The 27,095-nt window shown below is 46.5% G+C and overlaps 1 long non-coding RNA gene across 1 annotated transcript; it reads right to left on the bottom strand.

The window, feature by feature from the left end:
• Positions 1–14,148: 14,148 nt before the first annotated feature.
• LOC115465167 lies at positions 14,149–23,702 on the bottom strand. The gene is made up of 3 exons (XR_003941339.1): positions 23,570–23,702; positions 16,800–16,882; positions 14,149–14,564 (listed from the first exon to the last, which is right to left on the bottom strand). It is a non-coding gene; the product is annotated as an uncharacterized LOC115465167 (long non-coding RNA).
• Positions 23,703–27,095: the final 3,393 nt, after the last annotated feature.

Here is a 27,095-nt window from a genome sequence, read left to right as displayed (position 1 = left end):
TGCCCAAATCCAATAATTGAAACAGGGCCGTAAGGACATCCTCAGCTCAAGGATGCCCATCTATGGTTGACCCCACAGGGGGGCGTGTTATAGGCAGTGTTACGAGATGTGTGCCTCCACCGTATAACGGCTGGCGAAATGAGTTTGCATGGGCGGGAACATGGGCATCCTTAGTTATACCTGTGTCACATCTGTGGCCGTGACCACCCTCAGCCTTACCTTCTTTCTGGGGGTCAGCAGCTCTGCTGGCTTCTGTCTGTGTTTGTGTTAGTCTTGTCTTTGTCCTGGTTTGCTGGCTGCTTCCAGCATGAACCTGATTGCTTCACTAGATCTCACCTGTGTGGGCTATGTCTCTCTAGGGAGCCAGCATCTAGGATGGCTGCCACCGGCTATGTGCCAGCTTCCAAGATGGCTCCTGCTTGTCTTTCCTGTGGGCTCACTTCCTATGTGTGTCAAGCCTCTCTTTGGGGTCAGTGTACTTCCTGCTTCTGTCCTGCTGCTGGTGACTCATCAGTGAGAGCCTTCATAAGGAATTGCTGTGCTTGTAGTCAGGGCCTTTGCATAAGTGTTATGCTCTTAGGCCAGGTCAGGTTAGTAAGTGTCTGCTGCACTACTGCTTAGCCTCTCTCTGGGTTCCAGCCCAGTTTCTTTCTGTGTCTGTGTCTCTGTTGTCCTTCCATGGGGGGGTCTTCCCTGCCACTGTCTGCCTGTGGACTGCGGATCCTTCCTGGCTTACCCTGTGTTTGGAGTGAAGCCTCTGTTCCTGGCTTACCCTGTGTTTGGGGTGAAGCCTCTGTTCCTGGCTTACCCTGGGTTGGGGTGAAGCCTTTGTCCGGGTTTGTTCTCTGTCTGTATGCGAAGCCTCAGCCTTTGTGGGTTCCCCAGTCAATGTGTGGAACGGCTGTGGCTTCAGACCCTTGGCCTGTTCTTCCTGGTTACTCTGTTTGCTGTGATGCCTGCCCAAGACCCTTGGCCTGTTATACCTGGTTTGCTCTCTTTACCCTGAACCCTGCCTTGCCTAGTGTTAATATATGTCCTAGCTCTTGACCTATCCACTGGAATAGTGCTAGGCCAAGCAGCATAGCTTAAAACAACTGAAAAGCACTGACTAGGCCTGATAACAAGCTAGTGGCTTCATATATGAGAATATGCTAAAAGTAGAGTCTTGACAAAGACCAGGTACATCTTTCTGATGGAATATAGCACCTATAATGTAGGAATAATGTAACAAAATGGATAAAATGTGGTTCTCAAAATGGAGTTTGTTATTCTATAAGATGGCATAGAGATCATAACATATTATGAAGAGTGATACAAGAGGAAGATGTGAAGCTGGTTAAGATATTTTAGTACAAGAGAAAAACAACTTGTTCCAAAAACATGTTGACGAAGACGGATATGGGGCAATGTCTTGAAATAGATAGAACGGAAAGACAGAAGGTGAAGATGCGCATCTGGCCGGATACGAAACTATGATCTCAGAATATTGTGTAATTTTAGAAAAAAAGATATCTTATCATTGACTTCTATAGAAATGTGTTGCTATAAAAGAGAGAGTTTTGGGGCAGATTTTCGGAGTCCTCCCCAGCACATCTCAGACGGCAGCGCTCTGTGTGATTGAACCAAGAATTTGTATTGAATTGAAGATCTAAGCCTTGGTAAGAAAAAAATAAAAACATTTTCTCTGAAAACTTTCTCTGTCTTTATTTCTATTCCCTCTGCACCTGTCATTTGTTTTACCAAGCAAGACATACATCAATGACACTCACTCACAAACTTAATTAGAATTTTAGACATGGTAGAACACAAATGGCCAAAGATCCACCTTGATCCAGACGGACAGAAAGCTGTCCTTATGGGAATAAGGTTTGAACTTCGCCTTCTGATACCTCCCCAACAGAGGTTCCCATAGCAGGGAAAACCGCAGGAATTTAGGGGTGCGTTCCAACAGATTGTGAAGGAACATATCCTTTGTACGTTTCCGTGGAACAGGGTCTCCCCGGGACGTAGTGTGGGACACATAAACTATAGAATAGAGTCAGAAACTCCCAGATTACCCCAATACTAATGCTATATGGAGGTGGAGTCAGATTAAGGTCACTCTAGCCATCTAGAGGGGTTCTAGACCCCCCCTAAATTATTTACACTAGCCTGTGTGCTTACTGTATAATTATAGTACAGCAAGAGGCCCTCACTGGATGCCCACCGGAAGGGTGGAAGGCCAGATTTTAGGACTCAGGCTGTAAAAATACCAGCTAGGTTTAAAAATCTATGACTGACTGAGCAAGGACTTGCTTTTCCAGCAAGTTAATATGTGTCCCAGCTTGGGATCCATCCACTGGAATAGTGGTGGGTCAATTTACATACCTTAAACAGCTTAAACTGCTAAAAGGCACTGACTAGGCCTAAAAATCTGATGATGGCCTTGTTGCTGAGCACCTGCAGAAGCAGGGCTGCTTGATAAGCCTTATTAGAATTTAGTGTGACATTCAAAAGCAGTGCAAAAGCCAAGATCAAGGAATTGATGGCTAAAATCCTAAAAAGTTTGGTTCAGAACATGGAGTCTGTTGCAGTTAAAATGGCAGCCAGAGTCACAAGATATGGAACTGATCTCTTCATCTTAGAAGAGATGGTTGCACAAGATTAGGAACAGTCCATATTAGGAGTTGACCATATTAGGGGTTATTTGCAAGACAGGAAAAAGATTAAGAAACAGGTGGACACCTGACCTGTGGTTAAGATAAAAAAATCCCTCTCCATAGACTTGTATGGGGACCAAATACTATATAAGAACTGTGCATCAGAGCTATCGTTGGAGTCCCTCCCCAACTTGCCTTGGACAACGGCGAAACTCTGGCCGGTTGAACCCAGAATCTGTCTGATGTCTGTACCAACTTGAAGTCCTAATTTGGGTGAGAATAAAAGACTATTTCTTTCACTAACCTGCTCCAGTCTCTGTTTCAATCTCTTCTCTAAACTGTTTCACAGACACACAAGTAAAATTCTATCTCACTATTCTCTAGTCTCTGTGTTAATTTCTCTGTTTCATTTCACACCTTATATCACATAAATAGACTATCTTTTAAACTCTAGTACATCTTGTGGGAGAATAGATGCCCTAGGATGTCCTTGGAAAGTAGGAGCCAGAAAACAGAGGTCATATTTAAGAGACTTATTATGAGCCTTCTGAAACCCTCTCTCCACCTCCATGGGCAAGGGTCCTGACGGGGTCTAGAGAGGGGTAATTAAAAACACTACCCTGCTTGTATATCCTGAGGGTATATCCTGAATCCTGTATCTGTCTGGCTAGTGTGTTTTCCTGTGTGATTATTCCTGTATCCTGTCTCCACCTAGCTAGAGGGTTTACCCTGTGGGTATTCCCGGATCCCCGTTCTGCCTAGTGTGTTGCTGCCCTAGTCCTTGCTCCTGCTAGCTTCTGTACGCCTTGTGTTCCTTGGTCTGTCTTCTGGGTCTTGCTAGAGGCTGTGCAGCAGCACACTGTCTGAGTCTAGTTCCGTGCCCTGTCGCCCTCGTGTATCCCAGACCCAGGGTGGGTCCTCTGGATCTTCAGTTCCTGCCTTATCCTGCAAGTCCTGCCGGCCGCCTGCACTTCAGAGCTCCACTCCGGAGGAACGGTGGCTAGGTGCAGGTGAAGCTGTTCCTGTCTCATCTGTTCTAGTTGCCTGCCTTGTACTACTCCAGTCCAGAGTTACAGTAATGCTCTTCTGTGTTTCCAGTCCCGAGGTGGTCTTGCCTGCCGCTGCCGCTCCTCGGCAGTGCCCCAAGGGCTCACAAACTCCAGTCTTGCCTCGAGGACCTGACAGAATGCCAAGGCCCTCCAGAACGCAACAACCTGAAATAAAAGCAACCAAGCTAAGGGGGAAGTCGTCTTTAGACCTATTAGCGATTTTGTGGAGTTGGAGAGTGGCAAGATCGTTGTTGGGAGAGAAAGTTGAGAGTTGTTCAGTGCCCTGTTACCTTTTTTTTTTTTTTTAATTTATGAAAAGCCTTTATTGTTACCTTTGTCTGTGTCCCTGGTTTGCTGCTCTATCTGCCCTTCAGTATGCTGGGGCTGGTGCCCACTAAGACCAGCTTCTGTGTCTGACTGGTGTCATCACCTGCACTGCAAAAGGAGCGGAAGTGTGTTGCTTAAAATAACCCAGTTTTGTTTTGCAGCATTCATATACCAACCTTATTTAACCTAATGATGACACCACACTCCATGTGGAAACTTAAAAGAGTAAAACCTTTTTTCCCGAGACACATCTTCCGCGCTCTGGTACAGTCAATGGTAATAAGTCATCTGGACTACTGCAACGCACTGTACGCTGGCTGCAAAGAACAGACTATCAAAAAACTCCAAACAGCCCAATACTGCTGCCAGACTCATATTTGGAAAAACTAAATATGAAAGCGCAAAACCCCTAAGAGAGAAATTTCACTGGCTCCTACTTAAAGAACGCATTGCGTTCAAGATCTGCACGATTGTACACAAAATCATTCGCGCAGATGCCCCAATCTACATGCTAAACCTCGTGGACTTACTTCCCAGAAACGCCACAAGATCATCTCACAAATTTCTCAATCTGCACTTCCCCAGCTGTAAAGTTCTAAAATACAAGCTGATGCATGCCTCTACCTTCTCCTACATGAGCACGCAGTTATGGAATTCATTACCTATAGACCTTAAAACAATCGACGAAACAAACAACTTCCGCAAATCTCTGAAGACATATTACTTCAACAAGGCCTACAAAGAGAACTTACAACTCTACTAATCCTCCTTACTAACCCACCCAGCTATGAAAGTCCACCGTCTATACTTACCCACCTAACACCTTCCTTCTTTCTTCCCTTATTTAATCTTACACAAGTACATAAGTAATGCCATACTGGGAAAAGACCAAGGGTCCATTGAGCCCAGCATCCTGTCCACGACAGCGGCCAATCCAGGCCAAGGGCACCTGGCGAGCTTCCCAAACGTACAAACATTCTATACATGTTATTCCTGGAATTGTGGATTTTTCCCAAGTCCATTTAGTAGCGGTTTATGGAGTTGTCCTTTAGGAAACCGTCCAAACCCTTTTTAAACTCTGCTAAGCTAACCGCCTTCACCACTTTCTCCGGCAATGAATTCCAAAGTTTAATTATACGTTGGGTGAAGAAAAATTTTCTCTGATTTCTTTTAAATTTACTACACTGTAGTTTCATCGCATGCCCCCTAGTCCTAGTATTTTTGGAAAGCGTGAACAGACGCTTCACATCCACCTGTTCCACTCCACTCATTATTCTATATACCTCTATCATGTCTCCCCTCAGCCGTCTCTTCTCCAAGCTGAATAGCCCTAGCTTCCTTAATCTTTCTTCATAGGGAAGTCGCCCTTCTCTGCACCTTTTCCAATTCTACTATATCTTTCTTAGCACATCACTAATTGTATCTGATATCCTGTATGACAATGTCACATCAAACTATGTAAGCCACATTGAGCCTGCAAATAGGTGGGAAAATGTGGGATACAAATGCAATAAATAATAAATAATAATAATAATATACATAGCCCCACATGTGAAGACCCAGGAAACAGATGATGAAGAATGGCAATAGCAGGTAATCACAGATGGAGAGAAGGAGAAGTAGAGTGCACTTTAGAGACTGATGTGCAAGAGAGCCACACAGGTAGGTGGGGTAGACATATAACTGTGGAAGGAATGTAGAGGTCACAGTGACATTACCTTTGCGGGTGGGTGACTGTCTTGGTGCCATTGTACCAATGCGACGCAAAGAATTGAAAATACTGAGAAGGGCACTTAAATACTATCCCAGGGACGCCCATGTAAGAACGTGATGGACGTCCCTGAGATGGGCATCCTAATTTCGATTATTGACAAAATTCCTAAACGTTCCCAGCTGCTCTCTGAGATTTGGGCGTCTTCATTTCGATTATGGGTGGGAACTATGGACATCCCCAGTTGTTCTGTGTTTTGGATGCCCTAATTTCGATTATGGGTGAAAATGATAAACATCTCCAGCTGCTTTTCCGGTTTGGAAGTTTGCATTCCCTTTATTGGCGCCTCTTTAAAATGGCTTTCTCTGTGCTTGCACTTTAGAGGTTTTTCTTTAGGTCGTGGGTTGGTATTTTTAAGCGTTTTACCTTCAGTTATAGTAAACCTTGTTTTGCCACTGTATGCTTTTGTAGACCTGTTTGTTTTTTTCAGTCTAATTTTTTTTTTGGGGGGGGGATACCTTTTGGCCAATTCTTAAAAGATAAGTGGTGTGTGGGCTGTGTACCTTTCCTTTCAAAATGTTTCTGGCTGGGTTGTTAGCTGGCAGCTTAGCATATAGTCTGCATTTTCTGCATCTAACCAACTCTCCATCCTCTACCCTCCAGGAGCTGCTTGCTATGTTTGATGCAGTCCCTCAATGATCCCCATTCTCTCTCCTTAGTTGAAGCAGCCAGCCTCTGGCCCCTTGGAGCAAATAGATTGGTGTTCCTTTTGGCAATTTCTGGAACCACAAGTTCAAGGTAAGCTCATACCTCTCAGCCACCTCTTCTCCTTCTGCTATGTAGGTGCTAAACAAACACTTCTTGCATCTTGCACTGCAGCTGGTCAACAGGATTGCAAGGGACAGCAGTGGACTCTAATATACTGAACTATGATACTGATGATTGTTTCTACCCAGTTCATTGTACAGATGTCTTGTTCTCTATTGGACACACTCAGTTTTGCCTGCCTGTGGGGGTGGGGGAGGGGAAGAGGCCCTGAGAATGGATGTGTGCATCCCTCATGGTCAAGGGCTCCCCATTCTCTCTCTGTTCTCTGCATTCAAATCTTACCTCTATTGTCACCAGGTTTGCCGGCGGTTGCTGTGCAGTGGTGGAAGGAGACGCCACTTGTTGCTGCATCAGGGCTGTACTGTGTGCTTGCAGGTCACGCCGTAGACCCTCGATGCTATGCTTCAGCTGTAGGACCTGGTGTACCGCTCTCTGGTAGGTTCCATCCTTCTTTATGTGGTGAACCCTAGTCCCCTTTTATGAAGTGCCCACCCATTTTCAAGGTTGTTGGGGGTGGGGAGGGGGGAAGCATACATGCACTGAAAGCGAATGCTACATACCTGTAGAAGGTATTCTCCGAGGACAGCAGGCTGATTGTTCTCACTGATGGGTGACGTCCTCGGCAGCCCCTCCAATCGGAATCTTCCTAGCAAAGTCCTTTGCTAGCTCTCGCGCGCCCGCGCGCACCGCGCATGCGCGGCCGTCTTCCCGCCCGAAACCGGCTCGAGCCGGCCAGTCCAGTATGTAGCAAGACAATACACGTAAGGGAAGACACAACTCCAAAGGGGAGGCGGGCGGGTTTGTGAGAACAATCAGCCTGCTGTCCTCGGAGAATACCTTCTACAGGTATGTAGCATTCGCTTTCTCCGAGGACAAGCAGGCTGCTTGTTCTCACTGATGGGGTATCCCTAGCCCCCAGGCTCACTCAAAACAACAACCATGGTCAATTGGGCCTCGCAACGGCGAGGACATAACAGAGATTGACCTAAAAAATTTACCAACTAACTGAGAGTGCAGCCTGGAACAGAACAAACAGGGCCCTCGGGGGGTGGAGTTGGATCCTAAAGCCCAAACAGGTTCTGAAGAACTGACTGCCCGAACCGACTGTCGCGTCGGGTATCCTGCTGCAGGCAGTAATGAGATGTGAATGTGTGGACAGATGACCACGTCGCAGCTTTGCAAATTTCTTCAATGGAGGCTGACTTCAGGTGGGCTACCAACGCAGCCATGGCTCTAACATTATGAGCCGTGACATGACCCTCAAGAGCCAGCCCCGCCTGGGCGTAAGTGAAGGAAATGCAATCTGCTAGCCAATTGGATATGGTGCGTTTCCCTACAGCCACTCCCCTCCTATTGGGATCAAAAGAAACAAACAATTGGGCGGACTGTCTGTGGGGCTGTGTCCGCTCCAGGTAGAAGGCCAATGCTCTCTTGCAGTCCAATGTGTGCAGCTGACGTTCAGCAGGGCAGGAATGAGGACGGGGAAAGAATGTTGGCAAGACAATTGACTGGTTCAGATGGAACTCCGACACGACCTTTGGCAGAAACTTAGGGTGAGTGCGGAGGACTACTCTGTTGTGATGAAATTTGGTGTAAGGGGCCTGGGCTACCAGGGCCTGAAGCTCACTGACTCTACGAGCCGAAGTAACTGCCACCAAGAAAATGACCTTCCAGGTCAAGTACTTCGGATGGCAGGAATTCAGTGGCTCAAAAGGAGGTTTCATCAGCTGGGTGAGAACGACATTGAGATCCCATGACACTGTAGGAGGTTTGACAGGGGGCTTTGACAAAAGCAAACCTCTCATGAAGCGAACAACTAAAGGCTGTCCTGAGATCGGCTTACCTTCCACTTGGTAATGGTATGCACTGATTGCACTAAGGTGAACCCTTACGGAGTTGGTCTTAAGACCAGACTCAGACAAGTGCAGAAGGTATTCAAGCAGGGTCTGTGTAGGACAAGAGCGAGGATCTAGGGCCTTGTTGTCAAACCAGACGACAAACCTCCTCCAATGAAAGAAGTAACTTCTCTTAGTGGAGTCTTTCCTGGAAGCAAGCAAGATGCGGGAGACACCCTCTGACAGACCCAAAGAGGCAAAGTCTACGCCCTCAACATCCAGGCCGTGAGAGCCAGAGACTGGAGGTTGGGATGCAGAAGAGCCCCTTCGTCCTGCGTGATGAGGGTCGGAAAACACTCCAATCTCCACGGTTCTTCGGAGGATAACTCCAGAAGAAGAGGGAACCAGATCTGACGCGGCCAAAAAGGAGCAATCAGAATCATGGTGCCTCGGTCCTGCTTGAGTTTCAACAAAGTCTTCCCCACCAGAGGAATGGGAGGATAAGCATACAGCAGGCCCTCCCCCCAATCCAGGAGGAAGGCATCCGATGCCAGTCTGCCGTGGGCCTGAAGCCTGGAACAGAACTGAGGGACTTTGTGGTTCACTCGAGATGCGAAGAGATCCACCAGGGGGGTGCCCCACGCCTGGAAGATCTGTCGTACCACACGGGAATTGAGCGACCACTCGTGAGGTTGCATAATCCTGCTCAACCTGTCGGCCAGACTGTTGTTTACGCCTGCCAGATATGTGGCTTGGAGCACCATGCCTTGACGGCGAGCCCAGAGCCACATGCTGACGGCTTCCTGACACAGGGGGCGAGATCCGGTGCCCCCCTGCTTGTTGACATAGTACATGGCAACCTGGTTGTCTGTCTGAATTTGGATAATTTGGTGGGACAGCCGATCTCTGAAAGCCTTCAGAGCGTTCCAGATCGCTCGTAACTCCAGAAGATTGATCTGCAGATCGCGTTCCTGGAGGGACCAGCTTCCTTGGGTGTGAAGCCCATCGACATGAGCTCCCCATCCCAGGAGGGACGCATCCGTAGTCAGCACTTTCCGTGGCTGAGGAATTTGGAAGGGGCGTCCCAGAGTCAAATTGGAGCAAATGGTCCACCAATACAGGGATTTGAGAAAACTCGTGGACAGGTGGATCACGTCCTCTAGACCCCCAGCGGCCTGATACCACTGGGAGGCTAGGGTCCATTGAGCAGATCTCATGTGAAGGCGGGCCATGGGAGTCACATGAACTGTGGAGGCCATGTGGCCCAGCAATCTCAACATCTGCCGAGCTGTGATCTGCTGGGACGCTCGCACCCGCGAGACGAGGGACAACAAGTTGTTGGCTCTCGTCTCTGGGAGATAGGCGCGAGCCGTCCGAGAATCCAGCAGAGCTCCTATGAATTCGAGTCTCTGCACTGGAAGAAGGTGGGACTTTGGATAATTTATCACAAACCCCAGTAGCTCCAGTAGGCGAATAGTCATCTGCATGGACTGCAGGGCTCCTGCCTCGGATGTGTTCTTCACCAGCCAATCGTCGAGATATGGGAACACGTGCACCCCCAGCCTGCGAAGTGCCGCTGCTACCACAGCTAGGCACTTTGTGAACACCCTGGGCGCAGAGGCGAGCCCAAAGGGTAGCACACAGTACTGGAAGTGGCGTGTGCCCAACTGAAATCGCAGATACTGTCTGTGAGCTGGCAGTATCGGGATGTGTGTGTAGGCATCCTTCAAGTCCAGAGAGCATAGCCAATCGTTTTGCTGAATCATGGGGAGAAGGGTGCCCAGGGAAAGCATCCTGAACTTTTCTTTTTCGAGATATTTGTTCAGGGCCCTTAGGTCTAGGATGGGACGCATCCCCCCTGTTTTCTTTTCCACAAGGAAGTACCTGGAATAGAATCCCAGCCCTTCTTGCCCGGATGGCACGGGCTCGACCGCATTGGCGCTGAGAAGGGCGGAGAGTTCCACTGCAAGTACCTTCTTGTGCTGGAAGCTGTAAGACTGAGCTCCCGGTGGACAATTTGGAGGTTTTGAGGTCAAATTGAGGGTGTACCCCTGCCGGACTATTTGCAGAACCCACTGATCGGAGGTTATGAGAGGCCACCTTTGGTGAAAAGCTTTCAACCTCCCTCCGACTGGCAGGTCGCCCGGCACGGACACTTGGATGTCGGCTATGCTCTGCTGGAGCCAGTCAAAAGCTCGCCCCTTGCTTTTGCTGGGGAGCCGCGGGGCCTTGCTGAGTCGCACGCTGCTGACGAGAGCGAGCGCGCTGGGGCTTAGCCTGGGCCGCAGGCTGTCGGGAAGGAGGATTGTACCTACGCTTGCCAGAAGAGTAGGGAACAGCCTTCCTTCCCCCGAAAAATCGTCTACCTGTAGAGGTAGAAGCTGAAGGCTGCCGGCGGGCGAATTTGTCGAATGCGGTGTCCCGCTGGTGGAGAGACTCTACCACCTGTTCGACTTTTTCACCAAAAATGTTGTCCGCACGGCAAGGCGAGTCCGCAATCCGCTGCTGGAGTCTATTCTCCAGGTCGGCGGCACGCAGCCATGAGAGCCTGCGCATCACCACACCTTGAGCAGCGGCCCTGGACGCAACATCAAAAGTGTCATAAACTCCTCTGGCCAGGAATTTTCTGCACGCCTTCAGCTGCCTGACCACCTCCTGAAAAGGCTTGGCTTGCTCAGGGGGAAGAGCATCAACCAAGCCCGCCAACTGCCGCACATTGTTCCGCATGTGTATGCTCGTGTAGAGCTGGTAAGACTGGATCTTGGACACGAGCATAGAGGAATGGTAGGCCTTCCTCCCAAAGGAGTCTAAGGTTCTAGCGTCCTTGCCCGGGGGCGCCGAAGCATGTTCCCTAGAACTCTTAGCCTTCTTTAGGGCCAAATCCACAACTCCAGAGTCATGAGGCAACTGAGTGCGCATCAGCTCTGGGTCCCCATGGATCCGGTACTGGGACTCGATCTTCTTGGGAATGTGGGGATTAGTTAAAGGTTTTGTCCAGTTCGCAAGCAATGTCTTTTTTAGGACATGGTGCAAGGGAACAGTGGACGCTTCCTTAGGTGGAGAAGGATAGTCCAGGAGCTCAAACATTTCAGCCCTGGGCTCGTCCTCCACAACCACCGGGAAGGGGATGGCCGTAGACATCTCCCGGACAAAGGAAGCAAAAGACAGACTCTCGGGAGGAGAAAGCTGTCTTTCAGGAGAGGGAGTAGGATCAGAAGGAAGACCCTCAGACTCCTCGTCAGAGAAATATCTGGGATCTTCTTCTTCTTCCCACGAGGCCTCACCCTCGGTGTCAGACACAAGTTCGCGGACCTGCGTCTGCAACCGCGCCCGGCTCGACTCCGTGGAGCCACGTCCACGATGGGGGCGTCGAGAGGTAGACTCCCTGGCCCGCATCGGCGAAGCTCCCTCCGCCGACGTAGTCGGGGAGCCCTCCTGGGAGGTGGCCGCAGTCGGCACCGCACGCGGTACCGACGTCGGGGACCTCACCCCGGGCGATGGGCCAGCCGGCGCCACGCTCGACGGTACCGGAGGCGCAAGCACCGCCGGTACCGGAGGGGTAGGGCGCAACAGCTCTCCCAGAATCTCTGGGAGAACGGCCCGGAGGCTCTCGTTCAGAGCGGCTGCAGAGAAAGGCAGGGAGGTCGATGCAGGCGTCGACGTCAGAACCTGTTCCGGGCGTGGAGGCTGTTCCGGGCTGTCCAGAGCGGAGCGCATCGACACCTCCTGAACAGAGGGTGAGCGGTCCTCTCGGTGCCGATGCCTGCTGGGTGCCGACTCCCTCGGCGACCCAGAGCTCTCGGTGCCGACGCGGGGAGGGGACCGGTGTCGATGCTTCTTCGACTTCTTCCGAAGCATGTCACCGGAGCTCCCCGGCACCGACGAGGAGGACGTCGAATCCACCCGTCGCTTCCTCGGGGCCGAGACCGAAGAGGGTCGATCTCGGGGGGGCTGTACCGCAGGAGCCCTCAGGGTAGGAGGAGACCCACCCGAGGGCTCACCGCCACCAGCAGGGGAATGGACAGCCCTCACCTGCACTCCACTCGATGCACCACCGTCCGACGACATCAGGAGACGAGGTCCCGGTACCACCGACGTCGATGCAGCTATCCGATGTCTCGGCGCCGATGCAGAGGGCCGATGCCTCGATGCACTCGATGCACTGGCAGCCAAGGATGAAGGTCTGGACGCTGATGACGTCGATGCACACGATGACCCCGGTGCCGATGCCGACGAAGAGCCCGAGAACAAAACGTTCCACTGGGCTAATCTCGCCACTTGAGTCCGCCTTTGTAAGAGGGAACACAGACTACAGTTCTGGGGACGGTGCTCGGCCCCCAGACACTGAAGACACGAAGAGTGCCTATCAGTGAGCGAGATTACCCGGGCGCACTGGGTGCACTTCTTGAAGCCGCTGGAAGGCTTCGATGTCATGGGCGGAAAAATCACGCCGGCGAAGTCAAAATCCGAAATGACGAATTTGGAGCACCAAACTTTAAGGGAGAAAAAAATCTCGACCGAGGCCGAAAGAGGCCTACCCCGACGACGAAAGAAAACTTACCGGGGCAAAACTGGAAATACGGGAAGGGGCAAACGAAACCCAAGGGGGTTTCCGGAGCACTTTCCGAACGAAAAGAGAACTTTTCCGAAGAAAAACACGTCAATTTAGAAAACGGACGCGCGAGGTCGACTCTCCGGGGCTCGACACGACAAAAACACAGCCGTACCGAGTGCGGACGAAAGAAGACTGGCCGGCTCGAGCCGGTTTCGGGCGGGAAGACGGCCGCGCATGCGCGGTGCGCGCGAGAGCTAGCAAAGGACTTTGCTAGGAAGATTCCGATTGGAGGGGCTGCCGAGGACGTCACCCATCAGTGAGAACAAGCAGCCTGCTTGTCCTCGGAGAATGTCTTTTACACATTATTCAACACAGTCCTACAATCCTCCATAATTATGGAACAACAACATTTCTAAATTCTATTCTGCAAACTATTTTCAAGGTGGCCACAAGTGTGTGCCTACCTTGGCCATAAGCCCTTAAGTCATGGTGAGGGAGAGGGGTTCTGATTACAGCTCCTATTCTAAATTACCTGCAGGTGGCTACAGCCCGGTGCCTATATAATTCCCCTAGCCTGTGCCCTTCTGTACCTGATGTATTATATTGTAATTGTGATGAAGTAAACATCCATCTAATGCTTTTACCGTTGTTTTCCCTTTTCTCCTCAGCACTATATACCTTTGCTGATGCATTCAATGTGCAAAGATGACCCAGCTGTTTCTAGCTCCTTCCTGGCCCTCACCAATGTGGTTTGGTTGTGGGTAAGGGTGTCTGGTGACCAGAGAGCAAACATCGTCTATGCGCTACGTATGGTTATCTCCAAGTTTCTACTTGGCAGATCACTAGTGCTAGACAACATACCTATTATTTACACAACTCTGTGCTGTGGGGCTCTATGGTAAGGGAGAGAGAGGCTGGAAGGGCATTTCTGTTCCTCAACAGAAATGCCAACCCAGCCTCCCCCCTTACCATACAGCCATGCAGTTTGGAAGGAACAGGTGGCCTTCTGTATGGCCACACTTATCACACATATGTACCAAATTTTCTCTGTCACAGTTGACCTGTCATGCAACTCAGATTGCTGCCTCCTCTCAAATCAACCCCAGCATTTGATAATTTGTAGTGCACAAAGTAGAGACACATACCCTGTTATATCAAAAATATGAAACATATTTAGCCAAACAAAAATTAGAATTATGCACAATTTATTTTTTTTCTTTTTTTAACAAAGTTTCTCAAGGGAGCCCTTGTCCTCCTCCCTGCATGGCCTTTTGCAGCAGGGAAACAAGCAGCAGCAGCAGGAGCAGCAGCACCAGGAGCAGCACCTGGAGAAGAACCAGGAGCAGCCTCGCGCCCTGATGTGCTGCTCGTTAGCCTGTTGCATTGCCGACATCTGCCTCATCATTGACACCTCCTGCAGCAAACATTTTTGCATGTTCAACAGTTGATGTAGGAGGTGCAGTACTGGGTCTGATGATGGGGCTGGTGCTGGGGATGGTGTGGAGAGGGCTGGAGGTGTTGGGCCCTCCTCCTCGAGGGAAGACATATCATGCCTGCGGTCCTCCTGCTCGACCACTGCTGCAGACAGTCCTGCCTCCTCCTCCTCCTGCTGCTGGCGCCCTGTGTATGTAAAAGGATTGACCTTGACATCAGTACATTCAACATGGCTTGTATAGTGCAGGATCTGGCTGGCTGGCATGAGGCAGGAATGGGGAAAGGTGGGGTCAGTGATGAGCCCTGGGCTAGACACATGGGGTGAGAGATGCATGAGATGACACGACAGGGACCCCTGAAAGCTGGTCTGAAAAAGGAATACACTATAAGATGTGTTGGCAGGGAACACTCATTCCTCAGCAGCATGTTTGCATTTTGAGTTGTGACTATGGTAGGATTACCATTTTTTTTTGAGGGGGTAGAAGCACTATTTCTTTACATTACTTTCAAATCATGCTATGACATCCACTAAGCAATTCAAACAGTATCAATATTATATTTAATGGAGGGGGTTCCTCATGCACAGTTCTTTCTTACTACCCAACTCCAAAACTACCTTATCAATTTTCTTATACAATCTTCAAAGGGTATTTGATATTGGATCCATCAGATAACCATGTCACCACCATTCAGGCTATAACTATGAGCCAAGCACTTTTTTATGGTGGCCATGTATTCATCATTGATCCATAAATTTTAATGTTCTGAAACCTTCAGTGGCGTAGCCAGAAGGCAATTTTTGGGTAGGCAAACAGGTCAGATGGGTGGGCACCAGGGTTGCCAACTTTTTGAAATTTAAATCTTGCCATCTGATGCCCCACCCAATGCTCCACCTCTACCCCACTCCCAATAACTTCAATGAGGGTAGCAGTGCAGGCTTCAGTGACTACAGGCCACATTGAGGGCTAGGGGGAAGTATACTTAGCCTGTATAGCAAGACCAAACACTTTTCAGCATATCACTCCAGTTACACGCTGTAGAAATGATCCCAGAAAGTATTCTAGTATTACATTCTGCAAATTAATTCTGCATCCACAGAACCCCCTGACTTTCCCCCAATGGGTGCAGAGCAGAGTTAGGACATTTCCCCATAAAACTCACCGTAATCTCAACAGCTGTCATGTCTTCTCTCTCCATGTCCACCATCCATCTCCCATCTCTGTGTCCCATAGGCGTAGTTTGACTGTTTCATTTGGGGGGGGGGCAAAGAATGGGCGGAGCATATTAGCATATCATTTGCATATATACATATGCAAATGAATATGCTAATATGGAGGAAGGAATTGAAATTTACAGGCAAAATATCACAGATGCACATTTCAAAAAGCTGACACATTTCAATTAATAAATTATGAATAAAATACTTTTACCTACCTTTGTTGTCTGATCATTTAGTTTTTCTATTCGCTTTGGTCCCAGTGTCTTCTGTTTTATGCAGTGTCTTCTTTCCAGTAGGCTTCCCTCTGCTCCCCACCCTCCCAGTCCCATCCATCTCTTGCTCCTTCCCTATGCTCCCCACCCCTCCCAGTCCCATCCATCTCTTGCTCCTTCCCTCTGCTCCCCACCCCAAGCCCATGGAAGTAGAGGAGTTCCCTTTGATAGAGGAAGCAAGTGAAGAGCTCATGGAATGTGAGAACTCAATTCCTATTCTCCCTGAGGCAGATGAGGAGATGGAAGTAGCAATGAACACAAGCAGCATCTGATAAAGTCAAGAGTTGATCAAACAGTTACCTTGAGACGTACCTTGATATAGCATTTAGTGCGAAACATGATTTCATGTCGGATCAGATGTCTCCGAAATGATTATTGTTTTAAAAGAAAAAATAGAAAAAGAAAAAGAAAAAATATAGTGATATCTTATCTAAGCTAAGTGCAATTTTGATTATAACATTGAGTCAAGTTAATGAATGAAGGTTTCAGAACATTAAAAATGATGGATCAATGACAAATACATGCCCACCATAAAAAATGCCTGGCTCATAGTTGTAGCCTGAATGGTGGTGACATGGTTATCTGATGGATCCAATATCAAATACCCCTTGAAAATTGTATAAGAAAATTGATAATGACAACCACTAAGAGCAGGACATCAGGCAAGAATACCATGAAACAGTATCCACCCCAGAAAGGGGGATACAGAAGTGAGGCATGTCATCTCATTCATCTCAGAGGGAGGAGGTTAGCTGGAAGTTACAGCCACACTCATGGGAGGGTAGCTGCAACCTCAGGCCTTGATCTGGGACAGAGGTGTTATGACTTACTAGTTGCCTATTAGCCACATGGAAACTGATATTGTACAGGACATTTGCATTATTAAATACATTTACAAATGAGTACAGGTGCCCTATTTATAACACTTACGTCGAGCCATGAGGCGCTGTCTCACTGCTCTGATCTGTAAGGGCTCTCTCTTGGTTCGGAGGTCCCTCCGAATGCCAAATTTTCTGCAAGATATAAGTTTGTACACCAGGAGTCAGGGGGTGGCCCGTCTTGCCTTCTCAACATAAAATCATTTGGCAGCCAAATTGTAGAGACACACAACACTGATGATGGGGGGAGGGGGGACATGACATTGGTATAGGTGATGTCATTGAGGTGGACATGAGGACAGAGAATACCGTTTGTGTGCAGTATTGTTGGGAAGTGAGAATGTTTTTCCTTTCTAGTACATAAGACATAAGCATCGCCACACTGGGACAGACCAAAGGTCCATCTAGCCCAGCACCCTGTCTCAGACAGTGGCCCAATCAGGTCACAATCACACGACAAGATCCACAAGATCCACTCTGCTAAGCTAGCCGCCTTAACCACATTCTCTGGCAATGAATTCCAGAGTCGAATTACGTGCTGAGTAAAGAAACAATTTATCTTATGTGTTTTAAACTTACTGCACTCCAGCTTCATCGTATGACCCCCTTGTCCTAGTATTTTTGGAAAACGTAAACAGACGCTCAATATCTATCTTTTCCACTCCACTCATTATTTTATATACCTCTATCATATCACCCCTTTTCTCCAAGCTGAAGAGCCCCAGCCGCTTTAGCCTTTCCTCATAGGAAAGTCGTGCCATCCCCTTAATTATCTTAGTCGCTCTTCTCTGCACCTTTTCTAATTCCACTATATCTTTTTTTGAGGTGTGGTGACCAGAATTGAACACAATACTCTAGATGTGGTCGCACCATGGATCGATACAGTGGCATTATAATATCCTAATTTTTGTTTTCCATCCCTTTGCTAATAATACCTAACATTCTATTTGCTTTCTTAGCCGAGGCAGCACACTGAGCAGAAGATTTCAATATATCATCAATGATGACTCCCAGGTCCCTTTCTCGTTCCATGACTCCTAACGCTTAACCTTGCATGCCTTAGGTATAGTTTGGGTTCCTCTTTCCTACATGCATCACTTTGCACTTGCTCACATTGAACGTCATCTGCCATTTAGACGCCCAGTCTCCTAGTCTCGCAATATCTTCTTGCACCTTTTCACAATCTTCCCGTGATTTGACGACCTTAAACAACTTTGAGTCATCAGCAAATCTGATAATCTCGCTAGTTACCCCCACCTCCAGGTCATTTATGAAAATGTTAAAAAGCAATGGTCCCAGCACAGATCCCTGAGGGACCCCACTAACTACCCTTCTCCATTGCGCATAGTGACCATTTAACCCTACTCTCTGTTTCCTATCTTTCAACCAGTTTTTAATTCATAACAATACACTACCTCCGATCCCATGACTCTCTAATTTCCTCTGGAGCCTTTCATGAGGGATTTTGTCAAACCCTTTCTGAAAATCCAGATACACAATAGCCACCGGCTCACCTTTGTTTACATGTTTGTTTACCCCTTCAAAGAAATGCAGTAGATTGGTGAGGCAAGACTTCCCTTCACTAAATCCATGCTGACTTTGTCTCATCAGTCCATGCTTTAGAATGTGCTCTGTTATTTTGTTCTTAATGATAGTCTGTACCATTTTGCCTGGCACCGACGTCACCGGTCTATAATTCCCCGGATCTCCCCTGGTACTTTTTTAAAAAATTGGTGTTACATTAGCGACCCTCCATTCTTCCGGTACCATGCTCGATTTTAAAGATAAATTACATATCAACAACAATAGCTCCGCAAGTTCATTTTTTAGTTCCATCAGTACCCTGGGATGAATGCCATCCGGCCCAGGAGATTTGCTACTTTTTAGTTTACAGAACTGCCCCATTAAATCCTCCAGGTTTACAGAGATTTTATTAAGTTTCTCCAACTCGTCAGCCTCAAATACCCTGTCCGGCACCGGTATCCTAACCAAATTTTCCTCGGCACTAAAAACGCATCTGTTTACAAAAACATTTGCTAGAGGAACAATGTAGGACTATAACCTCTGCAAGTAGGCATACGTGGATTCTGTTTCGATCTAATCTTTTGTATTATGTTATGTAAAGTGTCCTTTCTTTCTTGCGCTTTTACTTTTCTATTCTAATTTGTATCTGATATCACCCGGAGATCTCTCTCTCTCCGGTTTTTGTAAGCCACATTGAGCCTGCATGTTGTTGGGATAATGTGGGGTATAAATACATTAATAAATAAATAAATAAATAAATAAATCTTTCCGCTATTTCTTTTTATCTTCCCTTTTACTCCCCTGTCATCCAGTGGCCCAACTGAGTCTTTTGCCGGATTTCTGCTTTTTATATACCTGAAAAAACTTTTACTATGTGTTTTTGCCTCTACTGCTATCTTCCTTTCAAAGTCCTTCTTAGCCTTTCTTATCAGCGCTTTGCATCTGTTTTGACATTCCTTATGCCACTTTTAATTATCTTCAGTCGGTTCTTTCTTCCATTTTCTAAAAGGATTCTCTTTTTGTTCCAATAGCCTCATTCACCTCTCTTTTTAACCACGCCGGTTGTCGTTTGGTCTTCTACCCTCCTTTACTGATACATGGAATATATTTGGCCTGGGCCTCCAGGACGGTGTTTTTGAACAGCATCCACGCCTGTTGTAGGTTTTTTACCCAATCCTTCGCTCTTCTAAGTTCTTTTTTTTTACCATTCTTCTCACTTTAACATAGCTCCATTTTTTGAAGTTATACACCAACATATTTGACTTCTATTGTCTACTTTTTTGAAAGCAGATTTCAAAGCTGATCATATTATGATCAGTGTTATCAAGCGGCCCCCGTACCATTACATCCTGTACCAGATCATGTGCTCCACAAATGACTAGATCTACAATTTTTCCTTCTCTCGTCGGTTCCTGTACCAGCTGCTCCATGAAGCAGTCCTTGATTTCATCAATGAATTTTACCTCCTTGGCGTGCCCCGATGCTACATTAACCCAGTCTATATTGGAGTAATTGAAATCACCCATTATTATTGTGTTGTCCATTTTATTAGCGTCCCTAATTTCCTTTAACATGACTGTGTCCATCTGCTCATCCTGGTTGGGCGGATGGTAGTACACTCCTACCACCGTCCTTTTTCCCTTGATACATGGAATTTCTATCCATAATGATTCCAAAACGTTGTTTGTTTCCTGTAAAATTTTCAGTCTATTTGATTCAATGCCCTCGTTACTATACAATGCTACTCCTCCCCCAATCCGGTCCACCCTATCACTGCGATACAATTTGTATCCCGGTATGACAGTGTCCCACTGGTTATTTTCCTTCCACCAGGTCTTGGAGATGCCTATTATATCTATTTTTCATTTAGTGCAATATATTCCAATTCTTCCATATTATGTCTTATGCTCCTAGCATTTGCATAAAGGCAGTTCAAGTTATTCCTAGTCACATTATGTTGATTACTTGACAGTATTAATATACTATCTTCTGCCTGATTTTTATTATTTCTGTTTACAGACGAATCTATTACAGTCGCCTTTGCAACCTCACCATCAGGAACCCCATCCTCCCTGTTTGGGCAATATTTTACAAGATACCTCATTCCGAACCATACGCTGTTGTGCGATTGTCGGCCTTCCCCTTGTTTCTAGTTTTAAACCTGCTCAATTTCTTTTTTAAATGCCGATGCTGGCTCCTCCCCAGCACTATCTAAAATCCATCTAGGTGACGCGTGAGGTCCGACACCTTTGCACCAGGCAGAGAAGTCACCAGGCGATCCTCCCGCCAACCAGCCACCCAGCTATCTATGTGCCTAATGATTGAATCACCTATTACAACAGCTGTCCTATCCTTTCCCTCCCGTGCAGCACCGGGAGACACATCCTTGGTGCAAGAGGATAGTACATCCCCTGGAGGTCAGGTCCTGGGTACAGGAGAACTTCCTTCATCACCTTCTGGCGGTCCTCCCTCCTCCAAGGTAGTACAGAGGCCACCTGAGTGGAGGTAGGACCTCTCTTCAACATCCCTGTAGGTCTCATCTATGAATTTTTCTATCTCCCTCATCTCTACCAAGTCTGCTACTCTAGCCTCTAGAGAACGAACACGCTCTCTGAGGTCTAGGAGCTCTTTGCATCGGGCACACACATATGCCCTCTCACCAACTGAGAGATAATCATACATATGGCACTCAATGTAAAAGACTGGGTAGCATCCCTCCCGCTGCTGAACTGCTGACTCCATCTTAGTGTTTTAAAGTTTTCAATCTTATACAAGTAGCTATAGTATTAAGAATGTTAGTAAGATATAAGTGTTCTGTAGTTTATATAGGATATTATACCTGCTTATAATCGAAAGAGAAAAACGCCTATATTGCGACCCAAATCGGGAGATGGGTGTCTTTTTCTCGTGGGCGCCCAAATCGGTATAATCGAAAGCCGATTTTGGGCGTTTCCAACTGCAATCCATCGCGGAAACGGGTAAAGTTGACAGGGGCGTGTCGGAGGCGTGGTAAAGGCGGGACTGGGGCGTGGGTATCAGCCGAGGAGAGATGGGCGTCTATAGCTGATAATCGAAAAAAAAAAAGGCGTTTTTACCGCAATTTTGGGTCACCTTTTTTGGACCCTTTCTTTTCACGAACAAGTCCCAAAAAAGTGCCCCAACTGCCCAGATGACCACTGGAGGGAATCGGGGATGACCTCCCCTGACTCCCCCAGTGGTCATTAAACCCTCCCACCAAAAAAAACCCACTTTAAAAACTTTTTTTCCAGCCTCTATGCCAGCCTCAAATGTCGTACCCACCTCCATGACAGCAGAATGTGTTCTATCCTCTGACAGCCTTTCCCTGGTTCTGATGTGGCTCTCGGGTGAGTGTGACACCTTTTCTGTTACGCACACTGCACAGTTACATCAGCAATGCATTGTGGTGGGTGTAGGGTATTGGGCTCCGTAATTCCACTAGCTTGTGGCAAATGCTCACAATGTTGGTAGGCTGTACTCCCATGGTGCTTTTCCCCCTGATAACTGGGTCAGAGGGTGTCCAGTTTTGTTTCCGGTAGTCCATGAGGTAGTGGCCATTTTTGTAAGCCAGTTTTAGATCCCTTTCAAGTGTTAGCCATGTTACAGAACTTAGTTCTTACCTTGAATGTGGCTGAAAGAGGGCATTGTACAGCATTCTGCCAGCTCTGACCTACTGCTAATCTCAGTACCAGGGAAACTCTTTGCCAGTGGGGCACAACCTCTGATCTGCAGTTAACTGTAAATAAGCATGCTTATTCCAATAAAGGACGTTTTCGGAGAGATTAGTCTTCAGGTGTCAACTGGTGTGCCAATGTTATACAGCAGCAATAAGTTCTAGAGGCCTGCGTGTATGCAGGTCCCTGGAGCACTTTTAGTGGGTACCGCAGTGCACTTCATGCAGGCGGACCCAGGCCCATCCCCCTCCCACCTGTAACACTTGTGCTGGTAAATGGGAGCCCTCCAAACCCCACTGTACCCACATGTAGGTGCCTCCTTCACCCCTAAGAGCTATAGTAGTGTTGTACATTTGTGGGTAGTGGGTTTTGGGGGGGGGTTGGGGGCTCTGCACCCATAGTAAGGGAGCTATGCATGTGGGAGCTTTTTCTGAAGTCCACCGCACTGACCTCTAGGGTACCCAGTTGGTGTCCTGGCATATCAGGGGGGCCAGTGTACTACGAATCCTGGCCCCTCCCATGACCAAATGGCTCGGATTAGGACGTTTTTGAGCTGGGCATTTTTAGTTTTCATTATCTCTAAAAAAAAACAAACACCCAGCTCAAAAACGTCCATTTTTTTCGAAAATACGGCCTGTCCCGCCTCTTCATGTACCCGTTTTTGGACATAGACGCCCATGGAGTTAGGCATTTGCGTGTTCGATTATGCCCCTCTATATGATCCTTGTTGTGTTACCTGCTTAAATGGTAATTAATGATAATGTATAGTAATGTAAGAGCACTCCTAGCTTATTAGGCTAATTACAGCACCGGCTATAAATGTAAAATTGTCCTAGAGAAGGGTGGGTGGGAAAACCAAACCAAATCCTGCAGTGCCTGCTAGACTATCTGTTATGCAAATGAAATGGCTTACTTCACTGGGTAGAGAAGAACACAGTTCCAGAGAGCACCTTTAACACAACTTCAGCACAAAGAAATCACCAGCACAGCAATTCAATACAATTTAAAGAAAAACCTTCCAGCCCATAATTGAAAAACAAGCAATTTAAGATTAAGTAATAGGATAGACCCACAGCAAAAGAAAGAACAGCGTTGTTGTTTTTTTTTCTCTTAAAGTTTGTTTTAGAAAAGATATATACTCAAACAGCTATAGAAGAACAGTTTTAGGACTCTGGCAGCCTCAGCCTGTCAAACAGTTTAGTAAGAAAAGATTTATAACACAGGCAGACTCTGCTACCAACCCAAACCAACTCTAAGAATCCCACAGGTTCAAGGTAAGTGAAGCTTGGTCACTTACTAACTGGATGTACACTAATCCCCCCTTCTCCTCTAGCAGGCACCAGTGCAGCTGCTAGCCTCTGTTATGCAAATGAAATGGCTTACTTCACTGGGTAGAGAAGAACACAGTTCCAGAGAGCACCTTCAACACAACTTCAGCACAAAGAAATCACCAGCACAGCAATTCAGTACAATTGAAAGAAAAACCTTCCAGCCCAAAATTAAAAAACTAGCAATTTTAGATTAAGTAATAGGATAGACCCACAGCAAAAGAAAGAACAGCGTTTTTTTTTCTTAAAGTTTGTTTTAGATAAGATATATACTCAACAGTTACAGAAGAAACGTTTTAGGACTCTGGCAGCCTCAGTCCAGTTTAGTAAGAAAAGATTTAGAACACAGGCAGTCTCTGCTACCAATCCAAACCAGCTCTAGGAGTCCCACAGGTTCAAGGTAAGTGAAGCTCAGTCACTTACCCTGATGTACACTAATCGCCCCTCCTCCTCTAGCAGGCAAGCAGCTGCTAGTCTCTATCTGTTATGCAAATGAAATGGCTTACTTCACTGGGTAGAGAAGAATGCAGTTCCAGAGAGCACCTTTAACCCAACTTCAGCACAAAGAATAGGAAATAGATCATGTGATCCAGAAACAGATGAGGAAACATCAACACATTGAAAGGAGTTTATTGGTTTAACTGCTCAGAAGTGATTTTATTATTGTTTTTTTTTCCTTTTATGTTTTGTTGTAAAATTCTTTTGTAATCTGCTCTAAACCTGCTGTAAAATGCAGACAATTAGGAACCCATCGAGGGGCATTTTCGAAAGGTCGTCCAAGTATGAATTAGGACGCCCTCGCGATGTTGGCCAAAATCAGGTAGGTATAATCAAAAAATAGTATGGACGTCCTTAGACATTCCATTATCGCAGTTCAAAACTCCCAAATCAGGGACGCCCAAAGTATAGTAGAAAGGACGCCCATCTTCCAGAACCGCAAAAGGACGTCCCTAAAACATTCACTGTACTGTCACATCAACGTCCTTTGGAGGTTCAACGAGAAAGACGTTGGACTTCTCTGATGTACCTGGTTGTTCCGCAAGTACAGTGCATGTAGTTGTGGACATCCAAGTGCAGGAAATATAAAGAACATTCATAAGTGTAAAATACTGTAAAGAGGACATGTTTCTCACAGAACTGCCAAAGGACGTCCATCTTGCAAGGCACACCGAAGGACTGGTTTGGATTGGTAGCAGAGTCTGCCTGTGTTCCAATTCTTGCCTGTTGAGTATATATCTTATCTAAAATAAACTTTAAGAGAGAAAAAAAAACGCTGTTCTTTTTTTTGCTGTGGGTCTATCCTACTACTTAATCTAAAATTGCTAGTTTTTCAATTTTGGGCTGGAAGGTTTTTCTTTAAATTGTATTGAATTGCTGTGCTGGTGATTTCCCACTTTGATTTTTTTGTATTTGTCTTGGGATCTCAGCGCTCCTCCACCTAGGCAAATTTCCACTGACCTTAGTGAATTATATGGTGCATTTGTTAATTTTCTATGTGCACCCTGCTAGGGATGGTACTCACATTCATAATGCTCTCTGTATAGAAAGGTTGTTTACCCCGATCTAGAGCAAAGATTCTCAATCCAGTCTTCAGGACATACCCAGGCAGTCAGTTTTGCAAGATGTCCACAATGAATATGTATCAATTCCAATACAGGGGTTAAATTATATTCTAGTAAGTCAAAACAGCATGACTATAATCTCAAACGACTACTTCAAATTTTATTACAAAACTTTTTATACAAAATAATTTTTTTCCTCATTTATTCATTTACATAAAATAACATCACACACTGAACTCACATTCACACACATCTCATATACCACAAAATACAATTAAATATTCAAACTCTGAACAGTCAAGTCCATCAAAAAATCACTTGTTCGTGTTGTAATCAGTCCACCTTTACATTCCTTTGATAAATCTTCTTTATATTAATCCCATGCCATTTTGAACCCAGAAACCAAAGGGGCAGGAACAACTGGAGATATTTCCTGCCCAAGTACCAGCCATAAGGGACCCCTAGCAGGTGCCTGAAGATAGAGGGGATGAGGGCTTTTGCAGAAGTTGCTGTTGAGACTGTCAGAAGAGTATGGAGCTGTGATAGAAAGGGAGGGGTTATGATTGGGAATGTTGAGGGATTGGACAGGGTGGGGTTGGGGGGTAATTGATTCTATGATTAACTTAGGGCCCACTAGCTTTGTGTTGCTGCAGCCAAGAATGCCAAACATTCCTGGCTGTACCAATGCAAGATGAAATACAAGCTACTCATCTACAGTACTGAGTTTCTTCAAGTTAGTGACTTGCATAGTAAATTTCTCTGTGGTAAAATGAAATATCTTGCTGCATAATAAGTACTACTCTAAGTGTAAAAAAAATTGAAAAGAAGGTTATTTTTTCTGTTCGGCTCATATTCTATGTAAGCATAAGACATAAGACATAAGCATTGCCACACTGGGACAGACCAAAGGTCCATCTAGCCCAGCAATCTGTCTCCGACAGTGGCCCATCCAGGTCACAATCACCCGACAAGATCCACGGAGCAAAGCATTTTGTACTGCTTCTCCCAGGAATAGTGGATTTTTCCCTATGTCCATTTAATAACATTCTATGGCCTTTTCCTTCAGGAAGCCGTCCAAACCTTTCTTAAACTCTGCTAAGCTAACTGCCTTAATCACATTCTCCGGCAATGAATTCCAGAGTCGAATTACGCGCTGAGTAAAGAAAACATTACTCTTATTTGTTTTAAACTTATTGCACTCCAGCTTCATCACATGCCCCCTTGTCCTAGTATTTTTGGAAAGCGTAAACAGACGCTCTACATCTATCTTTTACACTCCACTCATTATTTTATATACCTCTATCATATCACCCCTCAGCCGCCTTTTCTCCAAGCTGAAGAGCCCCAGCTGCTTTAGTCTTTCCTCATAGGGAAGTTGTCCCATCCCCTTAATCATCTTTGTCGCCCTTTTCTGCACCTTTTCTAATTCCACTATATCTTTTTTGAGGTGCGGCGACCAGAATTGAACACAATACTCTAGGTGCGGTCGCACCATGGACCGATACAGTGGCATTATAATATCCTCATTTTTGTTTTCCATCCCTTTCCTAATAATATCTAACATTCTATTTGCTTTCTTAGCCGTAGCAGCACACTGAGCAGACATTTTCAACGTATCATCAATGATGACTCCCAGGTCCCTTTCTCGTTCCATGACTCCTAACGCTGAACCTTGCATGACGTAGGTATAGTTTGGGTTCCTCTTTCCTACATGCATCACTTTGCACTTGCTCACATTGAACGTCATCTACCATTTGGACGCCCAGTCTCCTAGTCTCGCAATATCTTCTTGCAACTTTTCACAATCTTTCCGCTATTTGAAGACCTTAAACAACTTTGTGTCATCAGCAAATTTGATAACCTCGCTAGTTACCCCCACTTCCAGGTCATTTATGAAAATGTTAAAAAGCAACGTTCCCAGCACAGATCCCTGAAGGACCCCACTAACTACCCTTCTCCTTTGTGAATAGTGACCATTTAACCCTACTCTCCGTTTCCTATCTTTCAACCAGTTTTTAATCCATAACAATACACTACCTCCGATCCCATGACTCTCTAATTTTCTCTGGAGCCTTTTATGAGGGATTTTGTCAAACGCTTTCTGAAAATCTAGATATGGTATGACAGTGTCCCACTGGTTATCCTCCTTCCACAAGGTCTCGGAGGTGCCTATTATATCTATTTTTTCATTTAGTGCAATATATTCCAATTCTCCCATCTTATGTCTTAGGCTCCTAGCATT

Source organism: Microcaecilia unicolor, chromosome 3 (genome assembly GCF_901765095.1).
Source record: "Microcaecilia unicolor chromosome 3, aMicUni1.1, whole genome shotgun sequence".
NCBI classification, from domain to species: domain Eukaryota; kingdom Metazoa; phylum Chordata; class Amphibia; order Gymnophiona; family Siphonopidae; genus Microcaecilia; species Microcaecilia unicolor.
The sequence above is the reverse complement of the archived record's forward strand: the minus strand, read 5'-3'. Positions and strand labels throughout refer to the sequence as shown.